This window comes from Panthera pardus, unplaced genomic scaffold (genome assembly GCF_024362965.1).
Source record: "Panthera pardus isolate Hobbes unplaced genomic scaffold, ASM2436296v1 HiC_scaffold_18, whole genome shotgun sequence".
NCBI lineage: Eukaryota > Metazoa > Chordata > Mammalia > Carnivora > Felidae > Panthera > Panthera pardus.
This window is the reverse complement of record NW_026526743.1, coordinates 15,901,183-15,918,824: the sequence shown is the minus strand read 5'-3', so window position 1 is coordinate 15,918,824 and position 17,642 is coordinate 15,901,183. Positions and strand designations below refer to the sequence as shown.

The window sequence follows — 17,642 nt, the reverse complement described above, 5'->3', positions numbered from 1 at the left end:
CTGATGCCCCATTGTCCTCTTACAGAGATTTCTCCTTGTTAACAGAAAACGGCTGCCTAGTCTTTGGGTCTCCGTTAGGATGCATTTAGATGCAGGTAACAAACCCCCGGCATCATTTGGCTAAATAGCAAAGAAGTTTAATGTGTCTTAGATGTCCATCGGGCAGTGGCTGTCTGGTGGGTGGGATCAGTAGTTCAGATATCTGTCATCAAGGACTCAGGTTCTCAGCGTTAGCCTTACCTTAGTATGGAGATATAGATAGATAGAGATATATAGATATATCTAGATACAGATACATATAGATATATCTAGATACAGATATAGATGTACCTCTTTGTCCCAAAATGGCTGCCAGTGACAGGGCTACTAGCTTTCTTGTCCACAGACATTAGGAGAGAGAGAGAAAAAAAAAAGGCATCCTTTGTGGATTATAAATACTCCCTTTAGTCCGTGATTGGTCCAGCTTAGGTCATAATATCCCCACCCTTGCCAGGCCAATCACATCACCAGAGGAATGACATACCTTGATTGCCTTTAACCAGTTGGGGCCCATTATCCAGGAGAAGAGGGAAGTAGGTACTGAGTAGACAATCAAACACCTGCCACAGCTGGGAAAGGCCTCCAGACTCCTCCCTGACCAAGGCTCACTAAATTAAAAAACTGTCAGGCCCAACAGTTTGTGGCATTTAAGGACACAGAAGTATGATTTTCATTTTTTAGTGTTTATTTTTGAAAGAGCAAGAGGGGTGGGGGTGGGCAGAGAGGGGAGGGGGACAAAGGATCTGAAGCAGGCTATTCGCTGACAACAGAGTGCCTGATGTGGGACTCGAACTCACGAACCGTGAGATCATGACCTGCACTGAGATAAGAGTCAAACGTTCAACCGACTGAGCCACCCAGGTGCCCCTGCTTTTCTTTTGAAGAAGTACAGTGATTTGTGTCCAGTTTGTGCCTTCTGCCTCCCCTTCCACCCTCACATAACCCCACAAATGGGGAGCACGTAGAGTTTGTCTCCCATAGACTACTTGTCTTTTGGCAAAAACTGTGTTGCCTCCTTTCCCCGTGGGTAAGTTTTTCTTACTTTTTCCTTCATTCTCTGTTTTTCCTTCCATTCCTTCCCCACCCTGAGGTGTGAGTGGTGTGGTCTATAGCTATGTACATATCCTTGCAAAAAGATATACTGAGATTTGAATAAGAGCTTCCAGAAATGGTTTTGGGCTCCATATATCATTTCTTCCGGTTTTCACCTAACAGCATGTTTTTGAGATTAGCCATGTCACTGTGTGCTCCTGTGTGTTTGTTTGCCCTCTGAACGGCCATAACGTGATGTATATCCGTGACTCCTGACATTTCCAGTCCCCCGTGTTGGCACCCAGGTCACCCCCAGCAGACAGCATTCCGTGAATACCCACATACGTGTGTCCTTCTGAGTCCCTGGGCTTATATCCAGGAGTTGTGTTATGGCAGGAGACAGACAGACAGGCATCTCTCTTCCCCCAGGAATGGCCAGCCTCCATGAGGCTGCTCTGGCCCACACTCTCCCCAGAGTACAGGAGAGGGCCAGCTCTCCCATTGACTTGTCATCATTTGCTTTTATCCTGCCTCCTAATTTGTGTCAAGCCAATGAAGTTGGGGTCTCAGGTTTCAATGCGCTTATTACTGGTCTGGCTGAGTGTTACCTCCTGCCCCCTCCGGCACCCTCCTGCACCTGTACCCTGATTCAGGCTTCCCTTAGCATGAGTGGCCTATTCAGAGATGAAGGAAGGTGGGGGGGGCATGGTCATTAGGGGCAAACTCTGGAGCCCAAGCCAGGCTTGGGTTCAAATTCTGAGCCTGCCATCTAACCTGGCAAGTTACTTAACCTCTCTGAGCCGGAGTTTCCTTAAATAGAAAATGGAAATGATAGTGGTATCTATATGCTAAGATATACTGCAGATTTAATGAGATAATATATATAAAGCATTTTGGACAGTATCAAGCATATATGTGATATGAAAATATCAGTAGTTAGTATCACTGTCATCATTATTGAGTGTTGTAAGGTTTCTAAACATTCAAATATTTTACTCTCTCTTTTACCCTATCTTTTCTTTTTTATTTATTTACTTATTTTCATTTTTGTGAGAGGACACACACGAGCAAGGAAGAGGAGCAGAGGGGGAGAGAGAGAGAATCTTTTTATTTAAAATTTTTTTTAAATGTTTATTCATTTTTGAGAGACAGAACAGAGCACGGGCAGGGGAGGGGCAGAGTGAGAGGGAGACAGAATCCAAAGCAGGCTCCAGGCTCTGAGCTGTCAGCACAGAACCCAATGCAGGGCTCCACTGTGGGATCATGACCTGAGCCAAAGGCAGATGCTCAACCGACTGAGCCACCCAGGCGCCCCAAGAGAAAGAGGATCTTAAGGGGTCTTCATAATATCAGGGTGGAGCCTAAGATTCTCTCTCAAGATTCCCAACTCGGGGCTCAATCCCAGGACCCTGGGATCATGACCTGAGCTGAAATCAAGAGTAAGATGCTCAACTGACTGAGCCTTCCAGGTGCCCCATTACCCTCTCTTTTCTTTTAATTCACATCAGATTGTCTGCCTATGGAGGCATTTCTGGCTTCTGTCTGCTGGCTTCTTAGGGAGCATGAGAGAGATTATAGTGAAACTTGTACAAAGACAAATCAGGCCTGGATATACTCCTCTGTCCCACATTTGGGCAGCTGGTATCTATTCATTTCCAGGTATGTGATTGTATTTTTAATGTTTAAAAACATGGTATTTGAATTTTTAAAAATTTCAACATTATAGAGGTATATGAGGTCAACATTGAAAATGTTGCTCCTTCTTTCCTGGCACCCCCCCCTCCAGTCTTACTTCTGGGAGATAAAATAATGATTGTGAACAGTTTGCTGTGTCAGCCGTGTTGTTAAGGGTGTGAACCCTGGACCCAGATGCCCTGGGCCTACATCTTGGTTCCAGCACTGACTGGCTCTGTGACCTACCCTTTGCTGTTGCTGTCATAACACGGTGTCGCAGACTGGGTGGTTGAAACAACAGAAACTTAGGCTCTCCAGTTCTGAGATCTCCAGTCTAAGACCACGGTGCCATCAAGGTTGGTTTCCTCTGAAGCCTCTCTCCTTGGCTTGAAGGCATCTGCCGTATTGCTCTTGTTCCTCTGTGCACACGTGGGCCCCACACGTCTTGTCTGTGTCCTGATCGCATCTTACAAGGACATCAGTCAGATTGGATTAGGACACACCCTAATGGTCTCCTTTTAATTTACCCCCATAAAGGCCTCATCTCCAAATACAGTCACATTCCGGGGTACTGGGGTTAGGGCTTCAACATCTGACCTTGACATTCTGTGCCTTGGTTTCTTCATCCATAAAATGGAGACAGTACACTGTGTCTACCTCATTAGGCTTTATGAACATATGATATATAACGTGTACAAAGTGCTGGCACCCGCTAAGTGGTATATTCCCATTTGCACTTGGTGTTGGAATCACTGGGTCCACAGATGTACATGGTTTCAATTTAATTAACTGACAAATTGCCTTCAAAGGAGTTTCTGCCAGTTAGTACCCCCCGCCAACAGAATAGGGACCTGTTTTTTCTTGCCTGTTGGTTTTGTTTTAATAATGGAAAATTTCAAACATTTACAGAGGCAGAAAGAAGAGCACGCAGAGCCCACAGGTGCAGACCTGTCACTAGAGCCTGTAGTTACTGGCACCCCGCCAAGCATGCTTCCTCCAACCCCTTGCCTTTGGATTATTTTGAAGCGGTTCCCAAACATCGGATCATTTCGTTTGGGAGGGGTTTAAACTCCATGCTCACAATGTTCCTGTGCCTTATGGAAGAGAGGAGGAGATTTCCATAAAATAATCCTTCGTTTGTGTGGGGCTTTTCACTTTCCAGCTGCGTCTTCTCCCCCTCAGTCTCAGATGCCCCTAAAATGCAAGCAAGACAGGTGTATCTGTCAAGAAAACAGAATCAAGGTATTTCTAGGGATTACTCCAAGTATTTCAGGCAGAAGGAATTCGACACAGAGAACTTGTGTTAATGAGCGATGGAGGAACAGAGGAAAAAACAGGGACGGGGAGGCAGTCCTGAGACTAGAACCGGAGCTGGAGGGACACAAGGGGGAGGTGGCATTACTGGAACCCAGGGCAGTGGAAGTGTCTGAGACTCTGTCCAAGGTGGAGGGTGAGAGGGAGAAGCACGCCCATTAGCTGAACTTAACCAGGAATCCTGGGAAATGTAGTTCCCTGTGATTCAGAGCGGAACCGGCAGTGGACCAATCAGAGAAGTTGATACCCATTTAATGGTTGCGAAAACCAGAGTGTCTAAATGACCTGGTCAGGGGTATGTTGCTTAGTGATCTGCACCATCCTGGACACTGGGGTCCCTTGAGGCAGCTCTTTGGGCACTGCCTGCCTGGTGCTAGTCCCTGCTGCCTGGGACAGGCCTCCCTTGAGAGGCTCAAGGCCATTTGCCCATGGTTACATTTTCTTCCTTTGCTGGAGGAATCCTTTCCAAACTTCCCCCGCCCTGTGCTCACAAGACACTCCCTTTTGCTCTGTCAGAGGCCTGGGTTGTGCCGTGACCTAATGAAAACCCTCCTGAGGACCCTGTGCCTGTAGGCAGGGTGGCTCTGCTTGCCTGCAGAGTCCTGGGTGGGGGGATGCAGGGAGCCCCGGCGTGAGGCGCCAATGTCTCGGGCCAGGAGAGAGGCCAGAGGAACGTCCCAGCACTGAGCGATGCCAGCTGGCATTTAGCGGGCAGTTGTGCACCAGCCAGGCGCTAGGCACGTGGGGTGAGAGGTATACTGCGCATTCTCCTGGAGCTGCTGGCTTTGGGAGGGTGGGGGAAGCCGGGGGAGGGGCAGGGTGCCAGCTCTGTAGACCTGGGAGTTAAACAGCAGTGTGGGGGTAAAATAAAAGTGTAGGCGGTCAGTCATCCAAGAGAGCCCCCAGTCAGAGATGGCGAGGACTGCTAACGTTAACTGGGCCCTGCCCGTAAAGCAGGCCTGTTTCAAGCACTTCACACTTCACATAGATTCACTTCTTGGATTCTCACAGCAATCCTGTGAGGAGAGAAAGGCAGAGAGTTAAGTAACTTACCCGAGGTTGCACAAGCCAGTGTTCCCGGTGATCACCTGCGCTGGGCGCTGCTCTAGAACTTTACCTGTCGACTCCTTTAATGTTCACTTCAGCCCCGTAAGGGAGGTACGTCTGTTATTTCCATTTTATAAGTGAGGTAACTGAGGCACAAAGAGGTTAAGTGACTTGCCGAGGTCATGTGGCAGAGCTGGGACTCAAACTCAGGCAGCCTGCCTTCCGAATCTGTGCTCTTAACTGCTACGCTGCACCTAGTCAAAGATAAGAATTAACATTTGCTTGCAGAGTGCTTTCTACTGTACTTTCTCAGATTTCGTGTCCTTAAAGGGGAGACTGATCATGGTAGCCATGTGACGGGCAAGGAAACGGCAAGGATAAAAAGAAGCTGATGGTGATAGCAGCCAGCACACCTCCCTGGCATCCCACCAGGTCCTGTCCACATAGGGATATCGAAGTTTCCTCCCATGCCCTATGAGGTAAATACTCACAGATGAGGAAACTGAGCTGAGGGAGGTGAAACGCCCGTCGTTCAGAGCTGGGAGGTACGTAGCTGTACTCAGGTCCTGTGTGCGTCACATTCTGGATCATTCACCAAACACTGACTGTGTGCCGACTCTGTGCCAACTGTGCCCAGCACTGTGCTAGTGCTGAGGGACAACAGCGAACAAAACTGTCATTGAATTCAGATTCAGGCAGGACCAATGTCCACCAGCTGCCATCCATTCTGGTTGCCTCTTGCCTTTGCCTTACTAGTTTCTAAATATTTTGTATCTCAGCCTGGGATAGAAGTAACAGATACTCAGCAGTTCTGGGATGCTTCAATAGCTTCACATGTCAGAAGCCCAGGTGTTTGCTTCTGAAATCCTCTTAGCCTTTCCTCATGTTTGCAAGATGGTTGCTGTGGCTCCAGGTGTCACATCCTGTCATAGCCATGAGGCAGGAAGCAGGGAGCCAGTCAGGACCATGTTTCTGTCCAACCCCCCCCACCCCCCAGCAGACTTCTCGGCTCCAAGCTAGAAAAGTGAGTGTCTGGCTTTTTCAGCATCAATATTGGCAGGTAAGCAAAGGAGAATAGGATTGGAATGTTAAGGGGGGGCCAGTGAGTGTTTGCTCTGGCTTAGGAGGTGAGCTTTACATTCCGCTCAGGCCTGACCCCAGGTGTTTTTCTTCGTGCCAGGGACATTTGTGCAGTTATTCATACAAGGCAGGAGAGCCAAGAGGTTAAGAGCATTGACTCTGGAGTCAGTCAGCAGGATTCTTGGAGCCCAGCTTTGCCACTTACCAGCAGCATGACCTGGAGCTTCAGTTTCCTCGTGTATAAAATGGCAATGATAATAGTACCTCTGGCAAAGGAATGTTGTGCGGATCAAATGGGTTAATCTGCAGGGCACCTGGGTGGCTCAGTCGGTTAAGTGTCCAGCTTCGGCTCAGGTCATGATCTCACGGTTTGTGGGTTCAAGCCCCACATGGGGCTCTGTGCTGTCAGCCCAGAGCCTAGATCCTGCTCTTGATTCTGTGTCTCCCTCTCTTTCTGCCCTTCCCCTCCTCGCTCTCTGCCTCTCTGTCTCTCAAAAATAAACGCTAAAATGGGTTAATGTGCATAAAGTGCACAGAACAGCGCCAGGCACATTGTAGACCCATAGAAACGTTAGGCAGTGTGATCATTCTTTCTCCCGTTCACCAGATGTCATTGAACAGCCCTTGTAAGTGCCAGCACTCACTGGGAGGCAGGGGAGGAGGGGTGGGGCCTGCCCACAGGAGCTGGTCTCGTCAGATGCGTGTACATGCAGCACCCAACAGGAATGCCAGGTGGATGGCCTTTCCAGACACCACATCGGGAAGAGAATAGGCCAGACAGGGAGGGCACAAAGAGAATAGGCCAGACGGGGGCAGTGCCAGATGGGCGGGTGGGGGGGAGCGGTCAGGGAAGGCATCACTCAAGAGGCGGCTTGGGAAGTTGATCTAAGGAAGAGGCAGGGTTGATGTGCAAAGAGCAGGGCAGTTACTGCATGTGGAACCCAAGGCCAAGGCAGGGAGGCTGGGGTGCCGCTCCAGGGACATGTGGTTGGGAATTAGTTGGGAGTCCTGGGGGTGTTTGGCTATGAGTTGCATGGAGAAATCATCTTTGAATCCAAATTTAAAAAAAAAAAAAAAAAAAAAGATCATCTAGAGTTGGCAAAACCTTTTGGTCATGAGGAAAGGTCTTTGGAAGAGGAGATCCACAGCCTCCGCGATGGAAATAATGGAATCAATAATTGATCACTGAATTAGACACCATGCCCTGTGCTTCATATTTATTCCTCAGTGAGCCCTCCCAGCCTCCTGTGAAGTTAATGGTGGCATTTCTCTTTTCCAGAAGAGTCACTGGACCTTCCCATGCATTTAGTCATTCATTGCTCCTTTAGCAGGGATGTGTTGAGCGCCTGCCACCGGCAGGGGAGTGAGCAGCGAGAAGTCTAAGTTTTGTGGAGCTCATGCTTTTGCTGTGGGGGACAGACCAGCAAACTATTAGATGGAGAGGTGAATTGAAGCCAAGCTTTCTCGAAAGCCATGCTGTGAAGTGGTTAGGGATACAGGCTCACATTCCAGCCTTATCTCTTCCTGGCTCCATGTGACCTTGGGCTACTGACCTCCCCTCACAGAGCTTCAGTTTCTTTGTCTGTAAAATGAGGATCTGGGTAGGACCTCTATCAGTCAAGATCGAACTCTGATACAAGTAACAGGAAACCAACAAGCGGTGGCTTAAATAAGGGAACCGTTTTCTCTTGTACGAAGGAAGACAAGGGAGGATGGGTAGACTGGGGCAGGGCCTCTGGCTGGGAGAGTGGGCTCCTCTGACTCCTTGCCCTGCCATCCTCTGCATGTGGCTTTCAGCCTCATGATCACAAGATGGCTACCTCACCTCCACATATGGCATCCACATTCCAGGAAGGAGAAGGGTGGAAGGGCTGTGCTGGCTGTTGGAAAGCAGTAGCTTTACCGGAAGTTCTTTCACCCACCCCCAGCCTACTTCCCTTTAACCTCTCACGGGCTAGAATGGGACACGTAGGTAGCTGAAGCTGCAAGGGAGCCTGGCAAAGCAGGCTTTTTGGATGGGCACCCTGCTGCTCCAAACAAATTCGGGCTTCTCTCCAGGATGGAGAGCAGGTTTGGATTTGAACAACCCTGGAGTCCGTGCAGCCACAAGTATGAGACATTGAGCATCTGGAGCGGCCCCCTGGCGAGGGTAACAGTATTCTCACACTGAGGGCCTGAGTCCTTGCTCTTGTTGTCCAGAAATGACATCGCTTTGTGCTCAGTTTCTTCATCTGCCCATTGGGAGTGGGATTCCTTGCCGTAGGCTTCCTGAGCAGCATTCATGAGCTCATGAAAACCTGGATGGGAAGGAGTTTGAGGCACATCCCACCCGTAGGAGGGCTGGAGCTGGCTTTTGTTTGGAAAGTTGTCAGATTTTCTTTTTCTTTCTTTCTTTCTCTTTCTTTCTTTCTTTCTTTCTTTCTTTCTTTCTTTCTTTCTTTCTTTCTTTTAATGTTTATTTATTTTTGAGAGAGAGACAGAGTGCAAGCGGGGGGCGGGGGCAGAGACAGACACAGACACAGAATCCAAAGCAGGCTCCAGGCTGTGAGCTGTCAGCACAGAGCCCGACGTGGGGCTCGAACTCACAAACCATGAGATCATGACCTGAGCCGAAGTTGGACGCTTAACTCACTGAGCCACCCAGGCACCCCCGTTTTAGAGTTATTTTTTTCAGGCTTTCTTCTATGACTGCCTCCGTACGTGTGTATAAATGTTTAACGTCATAGTTTATTTAACCATTCTGTTGTTGGACGTTCAGGTTGGTTCTATTTTTTTTTTTTTTTTTAATTTATAACCAGTGCCATAATATTTTTTCTTTATTTCCATTGTTTCTTTGGGATCAGTTCCCAGAAGTAGCATTACAGGTTCAGAGGGTAGGAACATTTTTAAAAGCTATTGCCAGATTGCCTCTAGAAAGGTTCCCTCAACTGTGAACATTAAAAAAGAAAGAAAGAAAGAAGAGAAGGAAAGTTGTCCTAGCAATGAGTGGCCGATTTCATAGTTTCCTGGGCTCCTGTGGAGCCATCGCTTTGGGCTCCTCCTGAGGGCCCGGAGCCCCCTTCCAGCTCTTCTGCCTCGGTGTTAGCATGGGCACCCATCCCGCATGCGGGCCCTGGGCAGGATGTTTGATTACTGTGTTATGCAAACAGAGCTGCAGGCCTTTGCCATCTGCCAGCTGGTCCTCGGGTTGACAAGAGGCTTTGCACCTAGTCAAGGGTCAAGACTAGAGCCTTCCTGGAGCTCACTGTGGGATCGCTTACAGGGGCAGGGCTATGATGCGTGCTCCTAAGGGCAGCTTGGCCCCACAGCCCCCGTGCCACCACCCTCCCCCAAGGCCTCCTGCAGGGTGGGGGCAGGCCCTTGCCCCTCTGTCCCCAGCTGTTGTGTGGTGAATTGTCCCCAAACCCCTGCTGTGCGTGTAGCCCCCCTTCCCTGCCTCCCTGAGGGCTAGGAGGAAGTGCACTCTCCCCCAGCATTCCCAGGATGTTTGTACTTGGACAGGTGAAGTGGCTCTGCCGGTTCTGGGAAGCGGAAACCTTTTTTAAAGGAGAGAAAGTGAATTTTGAGCCAGGGGAGCAGAGAATGACTGGGGTGTGTTGGGGGTGGGGGCGGGGCGTGTGTACAAACACACACAGGTCTTCAAAGAGGGTCTTACTTGTTTTTTAAGATTACACGTGTAATAGTACAATCTCATTGTTTAAAAAGAATTCACCCAGTGCGAAAGGCTTTAAAGCTTTGTTACTGTGACACCTAACATTTGCACTGAGGAGTATGTAAATTGTAAATACACAGTTTAGGAAACACTTCTAAAGCAAGCACTTATGTAACGCCCTGGTCAAGAAAGAATTTTAGGAGCGCCTGGGTGGCTCAGTCAGTTAAGCGTCTGACTTGGGCTCAAGTCATGATGTCACGATTTGTGAGTTTGAGCCCCACGTCAGGCTCTGGACTGACAGCTCAGAGTCTGGAGCCTGCTTCAGATTCTGTGTCTCCCTCTCTCTCTGCCCCTCTGCCACTTGTGCTCTCTCTTTCTCTCTAGAGTCAATAAACGTAAAAAAAAAAAAAAAAAAAAATTTTGCCAGCAGCCCAGAAGCCTCTGTGTACCCCTCCATTGAACACCCCCTCTCACCCCCAGAAGCCACTCCTCTCCCAGACTTCCATGTCACCATTTCTTGCCTTTTGAAGATTTGTTCGCAGATGAGAGTATAAGTAACATGGTTTCATTTTGCCTGTTTTTCAACTTTATACAAACAGAATCGTAAATTATGCACATTGTTCTGTGTCTGCCTCTTTTGCTCAGAGTCATGTCTCAAAGCTGCATTCTGGCTTTGATGTCAGCACATTTCTGGTACCAGAGTTCACTTCCATTGATACGCAGGCTTTACAGATGCTCATATTTGTGCATTTTGTTTGATGAGTATTAGAAAAAATATAACGAATCCCGCACTGGTCTTATTAAGGTTTTAGTAAGTGAGTTGGTTGAAAGGACTAACTTAAGTAAATAATAGTACAGGTGGTCTGCGGGTGTACAGGTGAGGCACGTGACTTTGGGAAGTTTTGGAGCTTCAGAGTCAATGATAGAATCACACACACACACACACACACACACACACACACACTGTCACTCCCCTCCCTGGGGTAACCACTTACAGGTAGAGGTTGGCCTTCCAGATCTTTGCTCTGCATCATCCTCGGTGGATATATAGGTATAAAATATGTAGCATAGAGAATTTTTAATACTAATTTTTTTAATTGTAAGAGGGAGTGTGCCATTCTTCTGAATTTCTTCTGAATACATTCTTCTTGAGACTTCTGGGTTGATTCTCTGATTATAGCAGCCAGTTTCCTTGTAAGATTCCATGTCAGGGTAGGGGTGAGACTGGACAGGGCAGGCGTAAGTCCTTCCTGGAATATGAGAAATTAGGGGCTCTAACAATGCCACACGTGGCAGTGGTTCTTTTTTTTTTTTTTTTTTTAATCTTTATTTATTTTTGAGAGAGAGAGAGAGAGAGAGAAGGAGTGTGGTTGGAGATGGGGCAGAGAGAGAAGGAGACACAGAATCTGAAGCAGACTCCAGGCTATGAGCCATCAGCACAGAGCCCGATGCGGGGCTCAAACCCACAAACCGTGAGATGATGACCTGAGCCGAAGTTGGACACTCAACCAACTGAGCCACCCAGGCACCCTGGCAATGGTTCTTTTACTTAGCAGACAGTTTGGGATCTGCCTCCTGACTTTTTTTTTTCTTTTTTTTAAATAATCTTAGCCAATTCCTTAGTTTCTATCTGTTCTGGTAATTGCTGGGAACTTGGAATATGGGAGGGAGTTAAGAGGGACCAGGCTTGTACCTTAGGGGGGTCATCTCGGGCTCCTCCAGCAGTGCAGCAAGGTGGAGTATTGGGACCAGGGTTTGCTCCCAGGATCCCAGCATGAGCCTGATTTCTGTCTGAAAATCACTCAGGGATGGAGAGCAGGCATTTATTGAGGCCCATCCTGCTCACAGCTCTGTCCCTGCTTTTTAGAGATGACTGTGGTTATGGTGGCCATAGAGTCACCCACCTGGTTCCAGCCCCACTTCTGCCTTTAACCTCACTGAGTGATCTGGAACAGGTAACTTGCCCCTCTGAGTCTCACTGTTCCCTTCTGCAAATTGGGGAAAACCGTAGGGCCCTCCCCCTGGGATGCTCTGTGGGCTGAGGGGGGCCGCCATTGTAACCCGTAGCTTCGGGAACCTGACATTGGAGCAGGCCTCCAGTCTGGGTCTGGGTGGCACAAGTGCTCATTTTTGCTCTTTCTTTTGATGACTGGTCTCTCATGCGGAGTGGTCCTGTGAGAGGTCACAGGGCAGACCCTGGAGTCAGCAGACCCAGGGGGTCCAGACCCCCATTCCTCCTCTCATTCTCTTTGTGACCTTGGCCAAGCACTGTCTCCTCTCAAAGCTCAGCTTCCTGATTTTGAAACGGAGATGACGAGAGCACTGCCTCAGTGGGACATTAGGAGACGAGTTCAGTGTTCTGCAGCAAGCACTCCATGGGGCTGGGGACTGGCCCTCAGCAGCCCCCAGGGTCGGGGCAGGTAAGGTGATTATTGCTGGCAGATGGTGCCCCCCTGGCTAGCAAGGTTCACTCCCCTCCCCTCCCCTCCCCTCCCCTCCCCTCCCCTCCCACCACAGGGAGCCTTTCTGTTTCTGTCCACCCCCCCACACCCCCACCAAATCTCCTCAGGTGAGGAGAAGCAGAGCCTGAGATGCCCCCTGTCAGCCCCCTAAGAGCAGGATGGAAAGAACAGGGCTTTAACAGATGTTCTCTGACAAGGATTCCCTGGCTGTATTTAATCAAGATTGTCAAATATTGATTTAATCTCCAAGCCCAACAGATGTGATCTTAGCAGGCTTCGGTGGCAATTAGCTGGGATTAGTTCACAAGTCAGGCTCCGTGCTGACAAGACACTGTCTTCTAAAGGAGGCTCGGCCTGGTCACAGGAGTGAGCCCGTTGGGGGACATACTAAACACTTAGCCACCACCCCAAACAACAACAGCCGTGGGAGCAGACCCCAAAGCATCACCCCACACAGTGATAGTGGGGACTCTTGGGGCTCCAGGCAGCAGCTGTTTACCAGAAAGTTTCAGAATCAAAATAAATGTCACAGGTACACCAGTGCATGCGGCTTAAAAATGGGCCTGGCCAGAGCCAGTGAGATCCCGGTAGGCACGCCCGGCCGCTCAGAGCAGTGATTGTCCCCCTGCTTAAGTCTCCCCCGAAGGGGCTTCCCCGACCCCAGGCCCCTCGCCCATCCTCCAGCCAGTGCAGCTCTGTCGCATCGTCCCAGTGCACACGCTTGGCCTGCTGCTCCTGGGTGGGCCTGGCACGTGCCCATGCTCCAGGGGGCATCCTTTTTTCACTTTGCATTTCAAAGTCTCATTATTTGAAGTGACTAGGACGATGCCCAGAATTGGAACAAGATGCTTAATCCACATGCACTTTGGGGGAGGTGGCAACACCCTCGCCTAACCCACCCGACCCCACAGGGACTCAGAAGGGGCGCCTCCCATGGGCCTGGCTGTGGGCCCCCCAGGAAGGAGGGGCTTGCCCAGCTTCTTGCTCAAGACAGGCCACCCCGGGCCAGCCGGCTCCTGAGCCCAGAGCAACCAGGGCTCCTGCCAAGGCCACATTTGGTTCTATTTGTTTGCCTGAGATTTTCTTTTTATTGTTATACAAGTAAAATTTTAACAGCTAATACTTGTATGTCCCCGTGTGCCAGGGATATTCTGTCTCTACGTTCATTAACTCATAACATCCCTAAGAGTTAAGTCCTATTATTATCTCCATTTTACAAATGGGAAAACTGAGATGTAGAGAGGCTAAGTGACATGCCCAAGGTCTAGGTAATTAAGTGGCAGAGCTGGGAATTGAACGTGAGTATTCTTTGCTTCCAACCACTGAGCTACAGCCACCATATCAGGAAATCTCCAGGATCTGATAATAAGTAAGAAAAGCAACTATGAAGGCTGTTTATTTTTTTTTAATTCATCTCTCTATGTAAGCATGTAATTATACAAGCATTCAACCTACATCACTTCAGCCATACTAGTTAGCAAACTAAAAGAAGGCGACATTGTAGTTTAAGGATTTAAGTACAGCCTCTGTTTCACCGAGGGGCATGTGGATACAAGATGGGGTGCCCCTTCCTTCCCTCGGTGGGTCCGGATACAAGCAGCTTGCCAGGCCAAGGAGGAATCTCCACTGGGAGTTTTCAGACTCCACGAGCCCTAGGGGCAAGGTCAGCGTGGGGCCGATGCAAGGCTCACCTGTGGAGGTGAGTCTGGGCTTTTCAGGGCGTGGCGTCCCCCTGCCCATGATTCTCCTCACATGCTCACTTCCAAAAGTGAAAACTTAAAGCCTGAGACGCCCCTACCCTGTGCAGTTGTGAGCATTTCCATGTAGACACAGAGAGGAGGGTCTGGAAGAAAGCATGCAAACCTATTCACAGGGCTCCTCTCTGCGGAATGTGGATTCGGGGCAGGGCCTCATAGGGGAGCCTGAAGAGGGCCTTGAACTTACGGGCTTGTACAAATTCAAGCACAGACATGCAGAATTTTTTTAAAAGTTGTCCTTTTATCTCCACTCAGGTTTTACTCCTTAGAAGTAACCACTGTTAACAGTTTGGTGGGTGCCCTCCTAGGCCCTTTCCTTTATAGACATTTATGTTCTCTCTCTCTAATGAAATCTTTTATTTAAGCTCCATTATTTTGTTTGGTTTTATTCTGCAATTTGCCTCTTTCCCTCCACCAAGTGCACCATAGAGAAGAAACTCTGAAGCTAGATTGCCTGGGTTCAAATCCCAGTGACACTGCTTTCCTGCTGAGTGACTTGGGCAGGTTACTCAATCTCTCTGGACTCAGTTGCATTGGCTTTTTAAAAAAAAAAATTTTTTTAACATTTATTTGTTTTTGAAAGACAGAGATAGGTGCAAGCAGGGGAGGGGCAGAGACAGAGGGAGACACAGAATCCAAAGCAGGCTCCAGGCTCTGAGCTGTCAGCACAGAGCCTGACGCGGGGCTGGAACCCAGGAACTGTGAGATCATGACCTGAGCCAAAGGATGCTTAACTGACTGAGCCACCCAGGCGCCCCAGTTGCATTGGCTTTAGAATGAGGATGCTGTGGGGCGCTTGGGTGGCTCAGTCTGTTAAGCGTCCGACTTCAGCTCAGGTCATGATCTTGTGGTTTGTGGGTTCAAGCCATGCTTTGGGCTCTGTGCTGACAGCTCAGAACCTGGAGCCTGCTTCACATTCTGTGTCTCCCTCTTACTCTGCCCCTCCCCCACTTGCACTCTCCCCCCCCCCTCAAAAATAAGTAAACATTAAAAAAATGTTTTTAATGAGGATGGTGACAGCCTCTTCCTCAAAGGGTTTCATAAGGATTAAATGAGTTCATGTGTGTAAAGCGCTTAGCCTGGTACACAGCGAGCACTCCTCTAAGTATGAGCTGTACCCATTCACTTCCCGGCATGTGGGCATCTTGCACGCAGGACACCTGGCACTACCTCTGCCTCACTGTTTACTACAGCTGCATTGTGTCCCTGGAGTTGGGGTACCCAAATGCATTTAACCCATCCTCTGCCGCTGGGCTTTTAGGCTGCTCCCACCTCTTGCATATTACGGCAGTGTGGCGGTGTGGCTTCTGGCATGCACTGGTGGGAATATCTGAGGGACAGATTCCTAGAAATGGAATTGTTAGTTTAAAATAAAATAGTGTGTTGGGGCGTCTGGGTGGCTCAGTCGGTTAAGTGTCCCACTCCAGCTCAGGTCATGATTTTGCTGTTTGTGAGTTCAAGCCCCGCATCAGGCTCTGTGCTGACAGCTTGGGGTCTGGAGTCCGCTTCGGATTCTGTGTCTCCCTCTCTCTCTGCCCCTCCCATGCTCACACTTCGTCTCTCCCTCTCCCAAAACTAAATAAACATTAAAAAAAAATTTTTTTTTAAATAAATAAAATAGTGTGCACACCTAAAACTTAAGCACATAATTACAATTCATCCCCTTATTCCCCCCAAAGAAGGGGAAGAATCATTTGATTTACACACATCAAAGAGAACAGGCTTCTCAGGAACTCGGACTCCTGGGACCCTCTCCAGTTTGAGTATAATGACTGTAAGATTTAAAGAGAGAGCATGCTCTGGGTTCTTTGACCTTAAATAGGAAAGTGCAAGTTTTTATGGCGTGAATAAAAAATACCTATTTGGTCTTCTCTCCCCAGTTCCTGGCCCCAAGAGCTTCTAAAACCCTTGGAATTTTCTGAGTGGTTTGGGTGATAGGGGCCTCTTTTGTTCTTTAGAATAAGACCCTTTCAACCATACCTGAGTTTATGCTAATGAGGTGATTTTGTGGCCTCCTAGATAGCTTCTGGATGGGGGCTGGTTGCCAGGGAAACCAGTCCTGTGATTTGAGGCTTGAAACTTTCAGCCCCACCCCCCTGACCTCTGGGGAGAGGAGAGGGGCTGGAGATTGCATCAGTTCCCGATGGCCAGTGATTTAATCAATCATGCCCACACAGTGCGGCCTCCGTAAAACCCTAAACAGAGTTCAGAGAGCTTCTAGGTTGATGAGCGCATCCACACGCTGGGAGGGTGGTGCACCCCAAATTCCATGGCAACAGAAGCTCCTGTGCTCGAGACCCTTCTGGACTTCTTGAATATCCCTCCATGTGACTGTTTACTTCTATCGTTTATAATAAACCAGTAATAGTAAGTAAAGTATTTCTCTCAGTTCTGTGAGCTGTTACAGCAGAACCTGAGGAGGGAGTTGTGGGAACCCCAATTTGTAATCAAGTCAGGTAGACATGTGGGTAACCTGGGGACGTCCCCCCCCCCCCACTGGTGATTAGCATCTGAGGTGGGGGGGGCAGTCTGGCGGAACTGAGCCTGTGGGGTCTGTGCTAACTCTAGATAGTGTCGGGATTAAATTAAATTGTAGGACCCTCATTGGGGTCTGCAGAGAACTGGAGAGTTGCTTGGTGTGGAAGACCCACACATCTGGGGTCAGAAACACTGAGAGTAAAAAACAGATCAGAGTAGTACCTGGGGCCGTGGAGGGGGGCGGTGTTGCTCTCCTGTTTTGGGGCTGATGGCGCAGTCTCTGCCTCAGGGCTTCCTAATGAGATGTCCGGAAGTTCCATCCCATCCGTTTTGTTTCCTGGGGGAAGCTCCACAGTGGGCCTGTGTATGCTCGGGTTTCCAATAAAGCGGAGGAAGACATGGAGAGAGAAAACAGATTCTTAACCTGAAATCTGCTGAGCTGATGCTGACTTTCTAGAGTTTTTGTCCTTATGAATTGATTTTGAAGATAACTCGCATCATTTGTGTATCCACACAACACGCTCATTTGGGCTGCCACGTCTTTTAGAGCGCTGGGGGCAAAGGTGTGGGAGCCACACTGACAAGGTTTGGGGCCTCGCTGTCCTGCCTGCCTACCAGCGGTGTGCCACAGGACCTTTGCCTCATCTCTAAACTGGTCCTGCTAGAAGTCCCTGCTTTGTGAAGTTATCACAACACCTGTTAATACACGCCGAGTGTGTGTTAGCCTTGCTGTTACTACTGTCATCACCACATCATCACCCCCTACCCTGCCTGTGCAAGAACGCACATAGTAGACCCTATCCCACTGCAGACTCAGAGCTGCTCAGAGTCCCAAGGGGGACCAAAGATACTCAGAGGCTTCAAACTCCAGTGGGCTAACTCCGATAGTCCAGGGGGTGTGCAGACCCCTGGGAACTCACCAAAGGGAGGATGGGGAGGATTGTGTCTAGGGAATGGTAGGAAGGAAGGTAGGTAAAAAAAACAAAACAAAAAGGGTAGGTCAACAGCACTGAGGGACAAGGGTGTGGACAAGGCTTCCCAGAGGAGCAGTCCCCCGAAATACCTCCCGCAGTGGTCACCAGTGCCCTTCAGACCGATAATCATCAT

At 49.1% G+C, this 17,642-nt stretch overlaps 1 protein-coding gene across 6 annotated transcripts in view; it reads left to right on the top strand.

Moving 5' to 3' along the window:
• Nucleotides 1–17,642, top strand: part of SIPA1L3 (signal induced proliferation associated 1 like 3) — a 237,412-nt gene that overhangs the window by 111,569 nt on the left and 108,201 nt on the right. The window contains exon 1 of one of the 6 annotated variants that reach the window (XM_019432063.2): nt 5,460–5,585. The exons of the other annotated variants lie outside the window; for them this stretch is intronic. The gene's annotated coding sequence lies outside the window, so the exon portion shown is untranslated. Of the gene's footprint in view, nt 1–5,459; nt 5,586–17,642 lie in introns of those variants that run through there. 6 annotated transcript variants of the gene reach the window in all.